The sequence below is a fragment of the Ambystoma mexicanum genome, chromosome 4p (assembly GCF_040938575.1).
Source record: "Ambystoma mexicanum isolate Mex_15411 chromosome 4p, UKY_AmexF1_1, whole genome shotgun sequence".
Classification (NCBI taxonomy): Eukaryota; Metazoa; Chordata; class Amphibia; order Caudata; family Ambystomatidae; genus Ambystoma; species Ambystoma mexicanum.
Genome location: NC_090927.1, coordinates 864,498,628 through 864,517,020, shown reverse-complemented (window position 1 = coordinate 864,517,020; position 18,393 = coordinate 864,498,628). Strand labels below are relative to the sequence as shown.

General features: G+C 45.5%; 1 protein-coding gene across 9 annotated transcripts in view; it reads left to right on the top strand.

Annotated features, from left to right (window-relative positions):
• Positions 1 to 3,530: 3,530 nt before the first annotated feature.
• The window catches only part of FUT9 (fucosyltransferase 9), a 1,273,880-nt gene continuing 1,259,017 nt past the window's right edge, over positions 3,531 to 18,393 (top strand). For 6 of the 9 annotated variants that reach the window (XM_069606433.1, XM_069606430.1, XM_069606436.1 and 3 more), the window contains exon 1: positions 3,580 to 3,799. The gene's annotated coding sequence lies outside the window, so the exon portion shown is untranslated. Of the gene's footprint in view, positions 3,800 to 4,036; positions 4,109 to 18,393 lie in introns of those variants that run through there. The other 3 variants (XR_011260450.1, XM_069606441.1, XM_069606431.1) reach the window with 3 other exon arrangements.

The window sequence follows — 18,393 nt, the reverse complement described above, 5'->3', positions numbered from 1 at the left end:
TTCTGGATGTGTTTGAGGGATGTAATAGAGGGTATTGGCCCTTGCATGTGGTGGGAAGAGTGGTAATGTTGTACCATGTGGGAAAGACCTCCGTCTTCACATGCCACTTTGGATGGTTGTGATGTGTTGGTCTGATTTTGGTACCCATTGCCTTACCTGTTTACCAGACCACTATGAACTAATTGGCCGTCCCATAGCCAGAAACCAGGCTATGGACCACACTGTAGCACTTGGGAATAAGGGGTATTATGACACGGCTGTTCAGTGTGGTTATGCTTCTCACGTGGGAATGTTTCCCACAGAATTGCCTTGGGTGATTTTGGCTTGTGGGTGGCTGACTCCTCAGATGCTGTGGCAACAGCTGTAATTCACAGTGTGGGTACTATGCCAGTCTCTTGATAGGCACTGCATGCTACGCAAATGGGTGGTGGGTCTCAGGTTCACTGTATCTGACATGAGAGAGTTATGGAGCTGATTTGGTTCTACTGAGCACATACATCAACACATTATTCCTCCTTTACCTTAGAGGACAGACTCCATGACAACAGAGCGATGTGTGATCTTGTGCTTTGTGTTGGCGTCACATTTACAGGCCACCTCTGGAAACTTTGCCTGTAAAGAATTCTGACAGCCCCCTGGTATTCCAGTGCCCTGCAAATGGCGAGACATGAATTCTGACAGAAGGATCCTTGAAGCTGTAGGACACAGAATGAGGGTGACCTGATATTTAGAAAAGGTGTCATAAATGCACAGATTCCAGTGTGAGGGCAGAGTAGGTCAACCTGAGGACATCTTTCACAATGAGGGCTTGAGGGTGGTGTAGGACCCCAGGTTCATCCTGTTTAGCCCTCCACCATCTCATTATTATTTTTGGCTATTATGTGGAACTGAAAGTGCCACCTATAAGCTTAAACTATTGTCATGGGGAGGGGGGATATAGGAGATGGGATCCGGGGAGGGAGATACTGTGAGACTTGCAATATGTGGAGGTGCACACAATAAAAAGGTGATCTTTATGAAGATAGTGACATGTTCTTAACATTAACATATGCAACAAAAGAGCATAACAAGGAGCTGGAAGTTTGTGACACAATCTCCATACCTAACTTAGTTTTATTACACAACTTCTTTCAGTGTGTGTCTGAAAGTGCTCAAAGTACAGTGGTGTTAAAAGGAAATGTTTCAGGCTTGTATTATTTTGTATTCTGGAAATATATATGAAAACTTAAATATTTGCACCAAATAAATCTATATAGGTTTCTGGCCAAGTGCTTAAAAAGCAGAGTGGGTTAGAATCACTGCTTCACTGTTTACCCAAAGTGTGTGACCCTGGACAACTAAAGTAATCTCCCTCTGACATAACTGTGCACAGGTGTCTAGTATGCATTACCAAAACCGTGTTCCTACTGCCTGTATGGCCTCTATATAATTTACAGAAAGGATTAGATCTGCATGCTCAGCATTACATTTGTTGTTGCTGCAGTATCACTGACTTGTTTACTAAACCTGTATTTATGAAACGCAGAGGCTTTAATTTGACTTCTGAAACCTAACACTCTGAGTAGATGTGAGGGTAAAGAAAGTGCAGTGGGATCCATTCACAGCAGAAGATGTGCGCAATGTGTTAGGTTTGTGGCAATTGGTAACAACGTGAGGACTGTTGGTTGAGAACGTTTAGGATCTGGAGTGGAGTGGTGCGGGCGCCAATCTGACAGTTTGCCTAGGGTGTCAAAATTTCTTGCACCATCCCTGAGTGTAGCAACACAAATTTCTTTTCTAGCTGTCCCATAGCCGTTGTGAGTAGCAGTGTGAGTAATAAGCCAAATCCGATTCTGCCATTTTGCTCCAAAAACGGGTTTTCATTTTCTTTTCTGACTTCCCATCTTGGAGTGGTGGGCTTTATCCCTAATCTGATTTTTCTCTCTCTGTCCTTACTCCTTTGCCACTGCCTTCCATTCAAAGGAATCAAGTTAGCTGATGTTTGGCGGTGAGTGTTGCAGGCAGGAGTGCTAAACCTTGATGCTATCACTTGATTAAAAAACGTTTTTTTTCTTCCTGTTTTGCCATTAAAGATTTGTGTAAACTGTGTTAGGATTTCTGAACCAATTGTTCTGTAGGAATCATTGCATTTGTATTGCCATATCATTGGTGCCTGTGTACAATTGTTTTATTTTCCTTTTGCATTCAGACATAAATGTATAAATATCTTATTGACACACACCGGCCTGGTTCCTGGTCCATTGTGACACAGAGTGTTTGTAAAGGTTGGGTGCGCGACAGGTTGGAGGCCTACTCAAATAAAAGAACCTGTTGTTTATTAAAGATAAACAGTGTTTTTATTGTGTGCCACATTCATTGACAGGGGAAGGAGTCCCTGGCTGGAGTGTGCCGTGTTATAAAACCCTGACAACTTGTACGATCCGAATGTCTCAAGACCTAGTAGGAACGTTATTGTTTTGCTTTTTTCTCTCCCGTGTCTTCCCCTCCCTTGCCTTGATGTGCCTTGAAACACAATTTTGCTGTCTAGGCACATTATAAATACCCAATAAATAAGTGAAATAAATAAAATAAAGTTTGATGGTAAGCCATGAATAAAGGGAGCTCAAAGAGTTGGCCAATACAGATTTGCACAGAGTTGGGCAGTCAATGGGCAGGCAAACATCCACAACATCTCCAAGCGGTGCGTTCCTCCTCATACGCCATTTCTCCCTATCTGTACTCTAGTACAAAAGTTTTGGCTTGCAACATCTAATAGACGAAACTAAAAATCGGAATCTCCTTCCCAGTTGACGCCATTCACCAGAGTTGCTCGGGCAGGGCAGAATTCTGCTACACCATGAATGAAACACGGGGAGTGAATTTAGGCTACGTCATGCTACGTTAGGTTATGCTATGAAAGGAGCACGTTCAGGGGTGACCACGTGTAGTCAGTAGTCAGTTCTCCCCTGACTACCTTGAGACTCCCACTGACACCTCAGACACCCCTGACTGTGGCGCTTTCCAGGCATAGCTGGGACTATGGTACAAAGCACCTGGACACGCACAGGGAATTAGCGACTGGCGGAGCCAGCACCACAATTCAGGGGGCTACAATGCTGACCAGTACCAATACACACGTGCATTTTTTCTTGAACTCCTATAAATGTTTGGGAAATGCCACTGACAACAGGTGCTTTAAAATGCAGCCTGTACTCCTACTTTGGCTGTAGTGACCAGACACATTGCTAAGGGGATAACGTGCCCTGGCACAGCAGTCTTTGAGGGTAACCCCCACGCACGCTGTGAGGGGTTAGCCTCGCACACACACTCAACACCCCCAAGTTTGGGTCTAGCCGTGCACCTGATAACACCCCCATTATCATACTAATCAAATTGCAATGTGATATATCGAAAATCACGGTTGCATGTTTTAATGGGGTGGTTGGTTGAATTCAAAGATCTGGCATATCTGCAGCTGCTTCTGTTAGGACAGGGGTGGCCGCGAGTTTCGGAGGCACTGGTGTGCTGTATTTCAGGAGCTTCTCGCTCCTCCCCCCGCCTCTCCGTTGTCATTCCCGAGGACGGGGCCGCTGCTGGTGTAGACCGTGTGGGCGGGGCCCCGAGGATTGCCGAAGGCCAGGGCAATCTCCCGGCGGGAGATTGCATCCCCGCGCACGAGATTGCGGGACCTGTTTCGATCAGCCTTGAATTACTCGACCAACAGGCTGGGTTTTGGGGTTTCTGCTGCTCCCGCCTCGCCTGCGGTTTCCTCATCGCTGTGTGGCTGGGGAGCGGGTCGGAGGCAGCTGCGGGTCTGCAGGTAAATGGCTTGGCAATGTGTGGTCGGGGGGCTTGTGGGGGGGCAAATACAGTCCGCAATCCTTTCCGATCTGCGCGGGGGGGGAAAGGTCAGGAAATCCATTCGCGAACCCGAAAGCCCGTCTGACTTTTCAAGCCTATGAGATGTTGCGTGAAGGAGGATGCTTTGCGGTGGTGATGCGCTGCGTGTGGGTCGGGGGTAAACACGGCAGCAATTGGCCGATTCGTGCAGATTTCGCACGCACGGCTGGGACGCGGGGAGCGTGTTGGAGCCGCCGATGCGGAGGGGCGCGACAACAAGTGACTTCAGGTACTGGGTGGCCGCGCACGCAGCTGCACCCTTCTGGCGCTGTGAACACGTATGTTGTATGTTCTTTGTAAAGTCTTTATTTTGCAGATCTCGCCTGCAAAACCCCGCATTTAATCGTCTGCTTACCTGAGCAATCAAGGTATGCTCTCCCGGGTGGTCTGTCCCTCTGACAGGTGCTGCTTCTGCAAATATGCCAGCTATCCGTGCATCACCTCCGGGTGCAAACCACAGAGTGCTTTGGGAATGCTTCAAGAGTGCTTTAGCGAAGCAAAATGCCCATGGGGGCACGGCTGTTGTGTGGCACTCGCGAGGACGTGCTGCTGCACTTGCCCGCTGCGGATTCTGGAATTCACACCATTTTCCAAAAAGGCGGGGAGATTTTAGGGGTGCGTGAACTGTCCTAGTGGGGAGTGGGGTGTCCCCCTTGCTCTTGGGTAATGTTTTTCTTGTAACTGATACAAAGACGAGCCCAAGCCAAAGGGACAGTGGCAGTTTACTTAGCCCAATGAGAACAGGCTCTTGGATTTGCGCTGCCGCTGGGCCATTTTTTATTTCGATGCTCTTGATATTAGACTGGCTCTATAGGTTCCATGTGGATGCAAGTGGACGATGTGTGTGCCTCTGATGTCATGTCTGTCATCTTGGCGATTACTGAGATGAAAGGGGTTTCTCCAGGCTAGCTATTGTGCTTAGGGTAACCTGGGTGGTGCCGTGAGCAGCAGTTGCCCACAACCACTCACAGCCCTAAATCTGAACCCTAGACTTGAACGACTAGAGCACAGATCCACTTGGCATGCATGCACAGCCACTTTGCCCAGAGGACTTGTACCCCCAAAACATCCGGCTTACCATGTCATATACATACATGGTGCTACTGTGAAGATTGGAATAATGGAGTTCTAATTGAAGATGGCATGTATGGATTTCAATCACTCCTTGGTACCTTCTTGGCTTTTGGCACATTTTAGGGCACAAGCTCCCCTGGAACATATAAAGGAAAGGGGAATGAAAACACGAGGCGGCGTTCTTTTGGTTAACCAAGTCCTTCTTTGACTGCAAGGAAGTTGCAGAGTCTTCCGAAGGTTGAGGAAGGGAAATGCTGCAAGTTCTGTCAGCCAATCCCCTGCTGTAGGCTTGGAGCCTTGGCTGCAGCCCGCAGGGCTTCAGTGCAGTTACAGCCACTGTATGGAATGCCAATGAAACACTTTTCTGGCCCTGGACGCATGAAATTCATCTTTCCAATGGATGCTCTTTTTTTTTAATTAAGGTCGAATTTTTTATGGCTGATGAAAATGAGATTATTGTGCTACAGTCCTTATCCCCTCATTAACACTCCAGTGCATGTTTTGGAACCATCCCAGCTAATGTGTCACTGTCCTGTGTTCTTTTGTGATGGCAGAATCACAGGAACGAGTAGCGGGCACCCCAAAAGTAATTGCAGTGTCACTAAAAGAGAGAACCTGGTAGCATTGTTCTACCTAGTGTTGGCACTGGCCGCACACGAGTGGCCCCCAGCTCCTGAAAAGGAAGGACGGCCTCTTTTGCGGCCATTTTTCAAAGTGGTCTTGCAGCCCACCCTCTAAATAAACCACTTCCGGGTCCTCCCCACAAGCCCAAATGCGTATGTATCAAAAACCAAACCCACCCACCTCTAATGACCACCCAAGATATCATTTTAGGTTCATGACCCAGGTGAAATCTGTGTGCATTGCTGCTACTAATGTGAGCCACAGTATGATCTTTCCATCAGAATACCCCATAACTGAAGTGAAGTCTTCCTTGTTTCACGGTTGTTTTGGCTTTCTATGAACTGCCATTTCTACAACTGGGGAGCAGAGTGTGTTTGGATTCCCCAGAGCTTCTTGTTTAGAGTAAACTTGATTGGTTTATGTTTCTAAGGCCTATCATTTTGTGCAAAACAACTCCACCTTTAGAGGTCACTGTGGCCTCGTATTTTTCTCTTTATCCATGTGCAATAGTTGATATATCCAGTTGGAATAGTTGATATATCATATTTTTTTGTATAGTGCTTCATGTCTGAATCCTTATGCTTCTAAGTGCTGTAAAAATAGGTGTCATTACTACCTGGGGCCAGATTACAGGAATGTTGCACCTGTGAAAGTGCAAATGTGCACGGTATTAGCACTAGGGCAAAGTTTGCCCTATTTTTAAAAACACAGTGAGATATTAGAAAACTGTTGCACCATGTCAAGGGCAGCCATGACATAAGCACCAGGGCAAAAATTGCCCTCGGCAAAAAAAATACATTTTCACTGGATTTTTGCAACAGGGCAAGGTTTGCCCTAGTGCTCATACGAAATGGTATTAGTGCTAGGGCAAACTTTGCCCTGGTGAAAAAAAACCCTTAAAACTGTATTGTGTTTGCACAATGGCAATGTTTGCCTTGCTACTTATACCATGTTAAACTGCACTTGTCATGGTGAAATAGTTTTCTTATATGCCCCAATGTTTTTAAAATTAGGGCAAACTTTGCCCTGGTGTTATTGACTTGCACCTCTGCACCTGCACCTGTGCAAAGTTTCTGTAATCTGGCCCCAGATGCAATGCTATTTCATTTATCATCCTCGCAATGATGGAGGATTCAGCCCTGTTGAAATATGAACTTGGAATGTGCGTGCTGGCCAATGTCAGAGACGCGCTTTTCACTGGCGACCTATCCAATTGTAACGCAGTATGCTGTTTAATCAACTGTGCAGTTAAAAAGAAACCTTTATTAGGATACCTACCCTCATCTGCCCCCCCAAACTTTTAAAAAACAAAATAGAACAGTACTATTATCACATTGACTAGTGAACCATCCCATGTACCTCCTGCTTCTAAGTACTGTGTTTTTATCAATAATACATGTAACCCCCAGTACCAATGCATTGCTAAATGCTGTGCTATGCACAAGTAGAGAGAAACAGCAGGTAAGATAGCTCTGCAGGTTAAGCGTATATTGCTAGGTTCTATGTGTGATGCAGGGCACTCATTGAATCCTAAAGGTCTTCTCAACCTTTTATCCTTCTGAGGTTGACAAATGAGGATTCCATTTGGTTGCCCAGTAATCCTAATGTCATACACCTTATGTGAAGTGCTTTGGCGAAAGTGCTATATAAGTAATGGATTATTATAAATGCCTAAATGTTAGCATCAATCAATCCAAGCATAGGCTCAGAATACGGTCAGAGTTGTAATTAGTGTCGCTTTAAGGGCGACTTCTGACTCTTATTCAACTTCGTAGCAGCCTGAATAAATATCATATCGGGCGTTTCTTTGCTTCCTCGGGATGTGTGAATCCTATTTTATCATGGCATGTCTGGAGTTGAATGAGGCGGGGTTATGAATGCATTGAATTGAGTTGATGGCACCTTCACACAGCTTTGCTCAGAACAAAAATCAGGATGATACTGATCTATACATTTTCCATAAATAGTGCAGACTTTGTAAATGTTATCAGCAACAGTAAGAGCCCCAGCACATATAACTCATAGACCCACTACTGTTCTCTCACCCCACCCCCAAGCACGAACGTGCCCTGAGGCAGTTTGTTCTTCCTGCCCCCCCCCCTGACGGCCATCACTATTCCTCCTATTTTCTTGTTCTATCATTTCACCGACTTCTTCTTTTCCTTTCCTACTTTATTTTACCCTGTTTCTTTTCCTACCACACACACAGACACACAGGTCTGCACATTGCACTCATAGGCCCAATTATGAACATATTCGGGCAAGCTTCAGCGACAGAAGACAACTATGGTGGTAGTGGGCGCCATATTAATGAGCCTGTTTTCCTGTTCTATTCGCACCCGGAGAGGGAGAGCCAACCAATCAGGTGGCTAGAACAGTGGGCCGGAATACACTATCCCTTTCTACTGTCCAGCTACCGAGGCCCTTATCGTGGGGAGGCAACAGAGACCTATCCTTTTTGCCTCACCATCCCACCACCACGCCCCCCAAAACAATCTAACCCCTTCAACACCCCGTCCCTCCCCACTTACCTGCTGGGGACTGGAGCTTTGTGCTTCAGTCCCGACACTCCTCCCATCTGGCTGCTGCCATGGAAATGGGATGTAGTCCCTTTTCTATATGGCGGTGGCCATCCTTTTAAAAAAAAAATTCTTAGAGAGATCAGCTGTGCAAGGACACAGATGGCGCAGGAAAAAAAGAAATTCAATCACACCTCGGCCGAACCCCGGGGTGCAAATAGCTGTCATGCCCGCTATGTTGGCCAGACATGGCCTTTAATGCCCACATCCCTCGCTGAGGCCCTCGCAGAGGCTCTCGCTTCGCTCTGGCCCACCTTGGCGAAGGCACGCGGGCCATTATAGGCATTGCAATACAGCCGAACGTGCACCACCTGTCACAGCCAAGCAACCTCTTCCAAATGGTGCTATCCTCCCACTTGGATGTCATGTTCCTGCTTTTATACTGTGCCAAACCACAGTAGTTTCAGAGCCCCCTGATCCTTCTCCTTGGCATATTGTACCCCTGCCCCCCGTGCTCCATACCGTATCCTCCTTGGGGAACAGAAAGTCAAACCGAGGACTGCAAGAGCAGACCGTGGGAGGGAAAGAAGGATATTTGGTCAAAGTGAAGTGTTTTGTGTAAGGATGGATGCGTGTTCGTCTGCTGGAGAAAGTTGGAGGATGGATGTGCGTTCAGATGGTTTCTAAGCCAGTTTTGGAAGGCTATAAGTGACATATTACACACTGTTAGGAGTGTGAGGTACCCGAGAGTGTGTACGGGCCATGCTGGATGAGCTGATGCTTTACTGTATCTGTTGCATGCGTTGATATCACTGCAGATATCTCCCGGTTGGGTGTTTCTGGGACTGCCAGCCGTTCTATCTTCAGAGGCCTTGTCCAAGATTGAAACAGTCTCAGAAGGGAAAGTCTGTTACATGGGGAAGGAGATAGCGAGGGAAGGCACGGGATGCCGACACATCCTAGAACCCGGAGTCCTGGGCCTACCTAATCTGATGTTTCATATGTTTGTTTTCCCAGACTCGTACGATGTAAGACAGACCAGATATTCATTTTGATTGGGTGTGGTAACGCAGGTCACGCCAGTTCGACAGGCAATGAGTATGGCGAATAATACGGGTGCTGGGCCTTGCGACCTGGCTAGTTAGGACACTGCTCTTGGGTTGGGTGGCTTGCAGCATTGCAATGCGTATATAAGAGTAGAGTACACTAAGGTCTTGGGACCTGAATATATGTTTTGAACTTACTTTACGCAGCACTTAATGTGAATTCGTTAAGTCTTGCTGTAGCCACTCAGCACATACTATTGCGTGCTAGCTTTTAAAATCATGTTGCACATGCGAGCAGTGATCATTTAAAGGACTGTCGGGGACACCTCTTCATGAAAGTCGGGAGGCTGTTTCCAGTGGCCAGCCGCTGTTTCCTTTTGCAAGCGTGAAGCCTTTCGACTGGTAGTCGGGTACCTCGCTGAACCAGTCCCAGAATTGAAATGTTGAAAGTGCAACTGGGGATTAAAGACGCGAAATGTAGAGCTCAATAAAATGAATTGGCACTCCGCATGTTTCAAATTGCATGCGGACCTGGGGGTCACCGCGGCCCACCGTGAGGAATAGGGGACCCGTAGACACCAATGCTGGCGGCTGTGGGGTGTAAAAACAAACTGTTTCACATGATGGCACATCCACACCTCGCCTGCCTGGGCCCCCGCCTGGGCTGCTGTTGGGTCGGGCATGGGCCTTCGCTTCTTGCTTGCTACACGTTTTTCTGGGTGCAATTTTAGAAACGCCCATGCTTTTTTTGGCTGCACCTTTTTTGTCATGGCCTTTTTGAGAAAAGTCTTATGTGTTTTCGCTTTGGTTTTTAAAACGCTCTGTCCCGACTGTTGGACGGTCTGTGCGTGTAAATGGCTACTTCTTAATATCTGTTTATGACCTGGGGGTCAGGGGCTCGCTGACCAGCAGATGTGACTCAGCATTTCATAATTTCGTGTCAAAACATCCAAAGCCAGACAATTGGGTCTAACAACAGGCGTTAGTTACAGCGCTGTGAAACGGACCATTTTTGTTCAGGAGCAAGCACTATGTTAACACCCTCACTATTTATTAGTCATAATGACCTTGCATTCGCCCTTTCTGGGGACTGCGCAGATATAATCAGTGGTGGAAATGGAAAGAATGTGGTGGGGACTTCCAAGGGGGCGTGGTCTAGAGGGGCGGGGCTCGTTGTGTCCGAAATGGTGGAATACATTAAAAAAAACGCCTGCGACGGCAGCATTGCCTTTTACCCCTGGCTTTGCCACTGGTGCGTAATGCACAACGCTTGCTACATGTACAACTGAAAATAATCAGTTGTACATGTAGGGAGCATTGTGCATTACACACCAGTGCCAAAGCTACGGTAAAAGGCAATTCTGCCGTCGATGGCGTTTTTTAAAAAAAAAAAAGTTTTCCAACCTAGTTCATGGTCTTGGGCGGCTTACTCTGGCCGGATCGCGAGATCCGGCTCCATTTCTGGTGCCGGATCCCGGATCCGCCGAGCGCCGGCCCAATGTCCAGCACTGGATATAATGATGCCAGTTTGCTCTATATTTCACTTTGGTCTGTGCAGGTGGGTAGAGACCAGCGCTGGCTCTCACCGGATCCGAGATCCGGCACCAGATGTGGAGCGGGATCTCGGGATCCGGCCAGAGTCCGCCATGCTCTGTGCTGGGTAACATTGAGGAAAAAAAATGGAACGACGGCACTGAGTATGGAGGTGAAGCAGCTCATTGCCGCCATGAGCGGTCTGCTGGATCCGCCCCCACCCCCCCCTCACGTGTACACAGTCGGATTTCGATACAGGTCGCAGCTGCAGGACACGCAAACTGTAACTTCCTCTGGTGACCCCGTACAAGGGGTTATCAGAGGAAGTGAGAGTCCTCAGCCACGACCTCAGCTTTACATATCTTTTGGTCTGCATGGACGCCTGCATGACCATTTTATGCATTTGGTGCGGGGGTCGATTAGAGTGGGCGCATGCACAAATACAGCCTTTACTCGTGTGCGTGTGGCTGTTTATCCATCCCAGATGCATATTTGTCACTCAAACATGCATGACACATTTGCGCACTTGCGCAGATTCATCACGTGTGCTTACGAAGGTGTCTGCATGGGACTATGCTTCAATGTATCCGTATCATTCTTTCGACGCACCAGTCACTTTGACTCAGTCAGCCAAAATGGCCTAGATGCAGGAAAACAAAACTTGGGACAGCTCGAGCAATGCTGCCACAGCACAAGGTTTTTGCTCGAAGATGTCTCCAAGTGTATGGCGAAAGTTTATAAACACAATTCCATAAAATGTTAGTCTAAAGATAGTCAGCGCTTCTGTTTCTTAACAGAAGACTGCAGCTTCTGCACCCTAGGACTCAAGATTTTGCACAAACCAAACACAGCCACAACCCAGTTTATGTATTTATTTATGCAATGTTTGTAGAATACTTTCATCCTGCAAACATTGCATGAATAAATATACAGGTATTCACAAACATTGCATGAATATATAAATACCCCTATTAACATTGAAACTATCGCACATGATGCAGCCACCCAACTGCTTTCAGAGGGGAGCTGCAGGCGCTGTGCTGTGCAAGGTGTGCTTCAAGTAAACAAAAAAAGTTGCTTATGGTGAACAGAAAAACACCTGATGGGATGCACATTGCGTATTTTAAATAATATTTACTCAGTGGTTTAAAGTGGAATTGATATATAGTTTGGAAAAGAAGCAGCATGAAAGAAATTGCGCCGTATTAAACTATTATTTCGTACATTTCGTTTGAACGAGGTCATCGCCCCCCCCCCCAAACTCTGCCCCTGACCCCAGACCTTCTGGGATCCCCCAGCACATTTTTTTTCCATTTCCACCACTGCAAGAGACACAAGATTGCCTCAGGCCCCTGTGACATAAATCAATTGTCATCTTTTTCAGGTGAGACTCCAGTTTTAGCAAGTCAACCACGGATTTTAAAAGAGGACAAGTAGGCTCGAACAATTCCTATATAGCCCCAGGCAGCTCCCAGTGTGTACTCGTGTTACAGTGCCAAGGGTATCCTCTGTAGACTCGATCAATGGGCCGATTCAGCGCAGATCAGATGCGTAAAATGGTGTCGATTACGCCTGAATACCCTCCGTGCTTGTCGCTGGGTTTGGGGCTTCCGGTTTGTCAATGACATTTCGTACAAAATAAACAGTGCATAATGGCATTCCCTTGGTGGTGGGAGGGTGTCTGCACCGCCCCATCTCTCATTTTGGGAATTTGACTCTAAAGTGTCCTTTTCTGCAGGTATTCTCCAAGCACAGGCATCCTGCCGCCGCCTCGCTTCATAAATATTGTAATGAGCCAGAGCAGATGTTTGCTTTGGAGAAACACCGATACAAAAACCCATCCACTGCACCATTAGAACTATGAAGACAAACTGCCGGGCACTCGGGGCAGTGATGCTTGTCACGAGCACTGTGACGCAGTCTAAACATGCGTGAGCCTACAAAAAGAAACTCAAGTCGGCTGTTCTGGATTTACCATTGACGCCTGCAAAATTATTTTCTAGCAACAAACGTGGACTTAAAAAATAAAAAAACACCAACAAAAAGAAACATTCTCTTTTGTGCCAACAGCCTGGCTGCTTCAATGAAAGGGAACCAGTGACCCTTGCCCCCAACTCAACCCAAGAAGCAGGTCAGTCTCAAAGCCACAGTGGAATGGTCCCGGCTTCTCACCATTCAATGTTGTCAATTCTTCTGAAGGAAACAACCTCATCCCTCATAACACCCACTTTTTCGCATGTTCTTCCCCATTTTCTGTGTCCTGACCCCTTCCATGCCCATGCTCTCGGTTGTGTCTCGCGCAAGGCACGCCGATCGCAGGGGCTTCCGGGCTGCCACAAAATTCAATCAGGTCTAAGGAAAATCCCACGCATTCGATTCCATTAATCAACGAACCGATTACGCACGCAGCTTGGCACATAAGTTCCCTATTTTCTGCACAAATTATTCCATGAATTGGGCCCTTAAACTTTAAAAAATAAATGATATTTTAGTCACAAGTGCCTCTTTTGAATATAAAAAAACAGCACCAGAGAGAATTTGCAGGATGGGGGATACTCATATTGATAGATAAAAGGACTGCCATTTATTTCGAGATACACGCGTTTCTCTATGCTCCTGCTAGACACACTTCTCTATGCTCCTGCTAGACACGCGTTTCTCTATGCTCCTGCTAGACACGCGTTTCTCTATGCTCCTGCTAGACACGCGTTTCTCTATGCTCCTGCTAGACATAAAGGGGGCTTGTTTCCTGCTTACATAGAACTAGAAGAAATGGGCAAAAGTTTCATAAGGGAAAACAGAAAGTTACTTTCTGGCCTGTCTTATTTGTCAACAATCTGTGGGGGCAAATCCTAGACAAAAATGCTTTACAAGTTAACCCTTGTGGATCATTTATGGCTAGTAATCCCAGCCCACAATTCAGGGCAAAGAACAGACAGTGAAGTATTCAAAAATAGAAATGTATTTAAAAGAATAGTTCAGTTTCAGACAACCGGGTCTTCATCTTTACCCTGGAGATCACTCCAGTATAGTATATATACAAAACAAAATTGTATCTGCCTATTTGAATCTCACTAGTAGAAGTCCACAAACGCATCTACTTTCAATCACTCAGTCTTCCTCTAAATATTATGAACATTTAAAAGACACTAGGCATACTAACATTCATGCTTAGCATTGAATACTCTGTAAATACCCCTAGTTGCTCACGAGCACATTTTACATGGTTAAACATTTGATATTCTCCAGCATCAAGATATGTATGGTTACAGGGACATTTTAAAGGAAACACAGCAATCTAAAAATGTGTGCTCACCTGCCCCCTCCACTCATGCAGGCATACGATGGTTAATGTGGTAGCTATTTAGAGACCACTTGACTGATAATGACCGGCTAGCATAGGACAATGTGTTAAGCCAGGTACATGCAGATGTTGAGTTTTTTGCATTGGTACATGTATGATTGAATTTACATGTAATATTCTCAGCAATCTATAGGTTGTCAGCCTACATGTATCCTATGTTTATTTTTAACTGTGTGGGTGCAGTTCTCTATAGATATGTGTGTCTGACTTTCATTAAACCTGAGTTTTCTCCCTACATTTAGCTGCTCAAGCAAACTATTCCAAAATCAACAACTTCAACCTCTTAGAGTGCATGAAAACACACAATATGCTAGCTCTCGGCTAACTGACCCAGTGTATCGCTCTGTCACTCCACGGACACCTACCGATTGTATGGGCACTTCACTCCCACCATGGGAAAACTGTCACCCTACAAAATCTGGTTTGGGAAGACACAGCACAGTGCACATGAACTCCTGGAGTTACAGCACCAACAGGGTGCACAGGCTCTGCCACACCTCAAAACCTGGCCCAGGTGGACACACACCCAGCTGAAATAATCCACCATATCACATACAACGAATAAGGAAAAGGTTGTCCATATCCATATCTGTAAGTCCTGTGAAGCAGTAGGAAAACAGGGAGGACTAGCTTACCTAGGCACTTATATCTGCAGATGGAAGCTCAGGGATTGGTGGTCAAATGATATGTCATTTATGGGTATTATATATCTTTTTAGTATCTTGTTCTTACTGCTGTGGAGCTGTACCATAAGAGGAAATCTCAGTGGCTTTCCATATAATTGACACCTTTCCATCACAAATTATTAAGGAACGTGCACCTGTCAGCTCTGCTCCACCTTCCTGCCATATTCAGTACCTCTATGTCCACCTGTATCTTCCCATCCTGTTTCAAAAAATCCACAGTCATGCCTCTCCTAAAAAAAACAAATGCTGATTAAAAATAAAAACCTAATTTGAAGGACCCATGCTCTGTCTAAAATCCTCAAACATTTTCTTCAATGGCATTGCCATCTATATTGAGGAATACTCATTTCCTGCCCCCTCCAATCCCCCTCCAATCCATAATCTATTCCAAACACTCTGCTGGAGCTGCTCTTAGCCATATCACCAATTCTCCATTCTCATCAGTCTACATCTTTCCACTGTATTCAATACCGTAGATCATGTCTCCCTCTTTCAAACAAGTTTTTTACTTGGATTCAAGGAAATTGTTGTCAAATTGGACCACTCCTTAAGCCTCTTGTGGTACTCTTAGCAACTTTTTCTCGATGCCCCTCCCTATGGTGTTTTAAAAGAATCCGTCCTATGCCTGTCTTCAAGTCTATGTGCATCACCCACCGTGCCCTGCACAACACAGGCCCAGAGTATCTACAACACAAACTCACCCCTACTTTAAATAGGTTGGTTAAGTGCCTATTTAAACCTAAATTTAAGGATGGGGGACAAGCTTCGACCAATAAATAACGCAGTCCTAGTCGAGTCTCAGTCAAAATAAAAGGGCCTATACTAATACATCTATTACCAGTCCTTACTTCTAAATACAAAAGGGTGTAGCACAATAGTGTATGCAAAAGAAAAGTGTTGAAGAAACAATATGTCAGGACGGTTGAGCAGTTGACTTCCCTTCCCCACATTTTCAGCACGGGGCAAGGTGGCACGTTCAAGCTTCGCACACACTATGGCTTCTCGGCCACAAGGATAAAGTTCAAAGCACCAACGCCATGACCTTCTGTCAAAATCCTCTTTTGTGATAACAGTCTCTTACTGCAGAGGTTCCGTTGTTTCCAAATTCCGTTTCTATCAGGATTTTCATATGCACAAGTTCTCGCTTTCAATGTTTATCATGGGTGTCCCTTCTTCAGGCGTAGACCCCTTTTTATCACAATGTTCCCACTTGGTCTCCCTCTTTCGGGCACGGACCATGGATCTCCCTTATTCGAGCTTATATCCTCTTAGTGTCAACTTCGAAGACTTTTGAATGTGCAATGGGTTTTGCTTGAACCGTTGCAAGACCACTTCGATTTACTTCACACAATTGTTTTTATCAATCTTCTACTTTCATTTCCCTTGGCGGGAGACCTTTGATTGAGCACATTCAAAATTCCGGACCAGTCTGTCAACCTTATCGTATCTTGCCATCTCAAGTTCAAACATTCATCAACAGTTTAGATTTACTCGTGTCTTTCATCGCACGCGTTTAACAATGTTCGTTCCAGCGCTTGTTATACAATGTTGCCGCTTGCAACTTTGACTTCAACACAGACCGGTCTTGCATCGGTCTCCCCAATTTAGTGGCTGTGTTGATCTCTCTAATGCTTCTTTGTACTTGGAGCCAAGGATGATACCCCGGCAGTTGCCGCTCTCCCCCCCTTGGTTGGTTACACAGGAGGGCCTTTGGTATCTTTGAAACACAGTGCAGGAGTCTTCAGTCTGGTTTAATGGCGTTATGCTGTCTGGGTCAGAGAACTTGTCAATCAGTCCTTTTCCGGGGCTTTGCTTCCAACGGCTATCAAGGAAGCCTGGATTACCCCAATGATAATCTAGACCCCTTGGTAACGGAAAACTATCTCCCTGCTACAAATGTTCTGTTTATAAGTAAAATTCTCGACAACATAGCGTATATATAACTTCAAGCATTTGTTGAGACTACTAACAACTTGGCAAACGAACAGTCCAGGTTCCGAATCAATAATGGAACCAAGACAGTTTTTTTGGACCTGAAAGACAATAAAACAGTAATTATAGAAGAGGGAAGTGCCGCATTACTGCTTTTGTTGGACTTGTCATCTGCTTTCGATTTGGTCGATCATGACCTATTACCAGAGAGACTTAAAAAAATAGGCTTATGTTTGCCAGAAGCAGTATCCTGGTTAAAATCCTTCCTGGGCCCACGAACAGCTTGTGTTGCTAAGGGAACCTCAGTCTCAGATGGTTCCTGTTACTTGTGGTGTCCCAGTGGGATCATGTTTTTCCCTGCTACTGTTCAACATATATGTCAAGTGTCTATGTGACCTTCTTAAATCCATGGGTGTGCAATTTGCCAACTATGCCGATGATACCCAAATAGTTCTTAAACTATCTGGGATCTATGAGGAGGACTTAGTTACCATCAATGAGATATTTGCGGCAATCCAGAAATGGATGGCCCTAAATTCCTTAGCTCTGAATGATAAGAAAACGGAGCTGCTTATTATTAGCACTCAGTTTAAAAGGAAGAACTTGGATACTCGCTACAAAGCGTTCGAGATAAATGGCAACACTATTCCAGTGTCTAACCATGTTAAATCTCTGGGAGTGTTTTTTGACACCCACCTCTCTTTCCAGAAGCATGTATCCTATCTTAAATCATTGTGTGCTTTCTTCATACATCTTTCGTGGCAAATTTGTCCGTATTTGTCAGAACATAACAGAGCGTCAATTGCAGCAGCTATAGTTAACACCGTTAGATTACTGTAATAGCCTCCTCATTGGAACTACCAAGGGCAATATCAGGAGACTTCAGGTCGTACAGAAGGGAGCGGTTCGGCCTGTCTGTGGGCTGAGTCACCAAACACATATTACAGAATATCGGAAGAAACTTCATTGGCTCTCCATAGAGTAACGACTTAGAGTAACTTTAAAGGGTTAGTCATTGTCTTCAAATGTCTTTCAGGTGATGCACCGGAGTATCTTAAATCTAGACTAAAAAAAGCCACACCAAAGCGGACTTTGCATTCAAATAATCAGATGTTGTTGATTCAACCTCGTACAACCCTGAAGAAAACGGGCTTTAATGCATGGGCCCCAAAAAACTGGAATAGGATTCGTTTACTATTAAAGCAATGCACAAAAAGGCAGCAGTTTAGAAAACGCCTCATAACGTTTCTTTTCGAAGCTTAGGGTCATAACAAATAATAAACTACTTCTGACACCCTGAAAGACTCTGCTAGTCACTATGTTTAGTGACTGTTCTTTTTCCCACATTACCGCTGCCTGCCTATGTTTTTATGTTGTGTGTGTATGTGAGCGCCCTGAGACCTTTGGTGAGTGTTGCGCTATATAAGAATTTAGTTAGTTAGTGCTTGGAAGGTTTCTGTAAAGTAACGGTTTCTTGCCAAAAAGGTGAAGGGTATTTCCCTCCTTTAAAACACTTCTTGGTTTCCCGTCTTTCTCCCCTTGTTCAGCTGGGGACTAGCAGGTGAGATACGTTCTGGTTTCTCACGGCACACATCTGCAATCACTCGCTACTTGATCTCACATCGCACATCACCTCTGCTACTAGAATGCAGCTAAGTCCACGATACAAATTTGATCTAGCTGGACACATAATCAGTCTCCTTGACTTGCATACTCTCCCGACACCCTTCACAGCA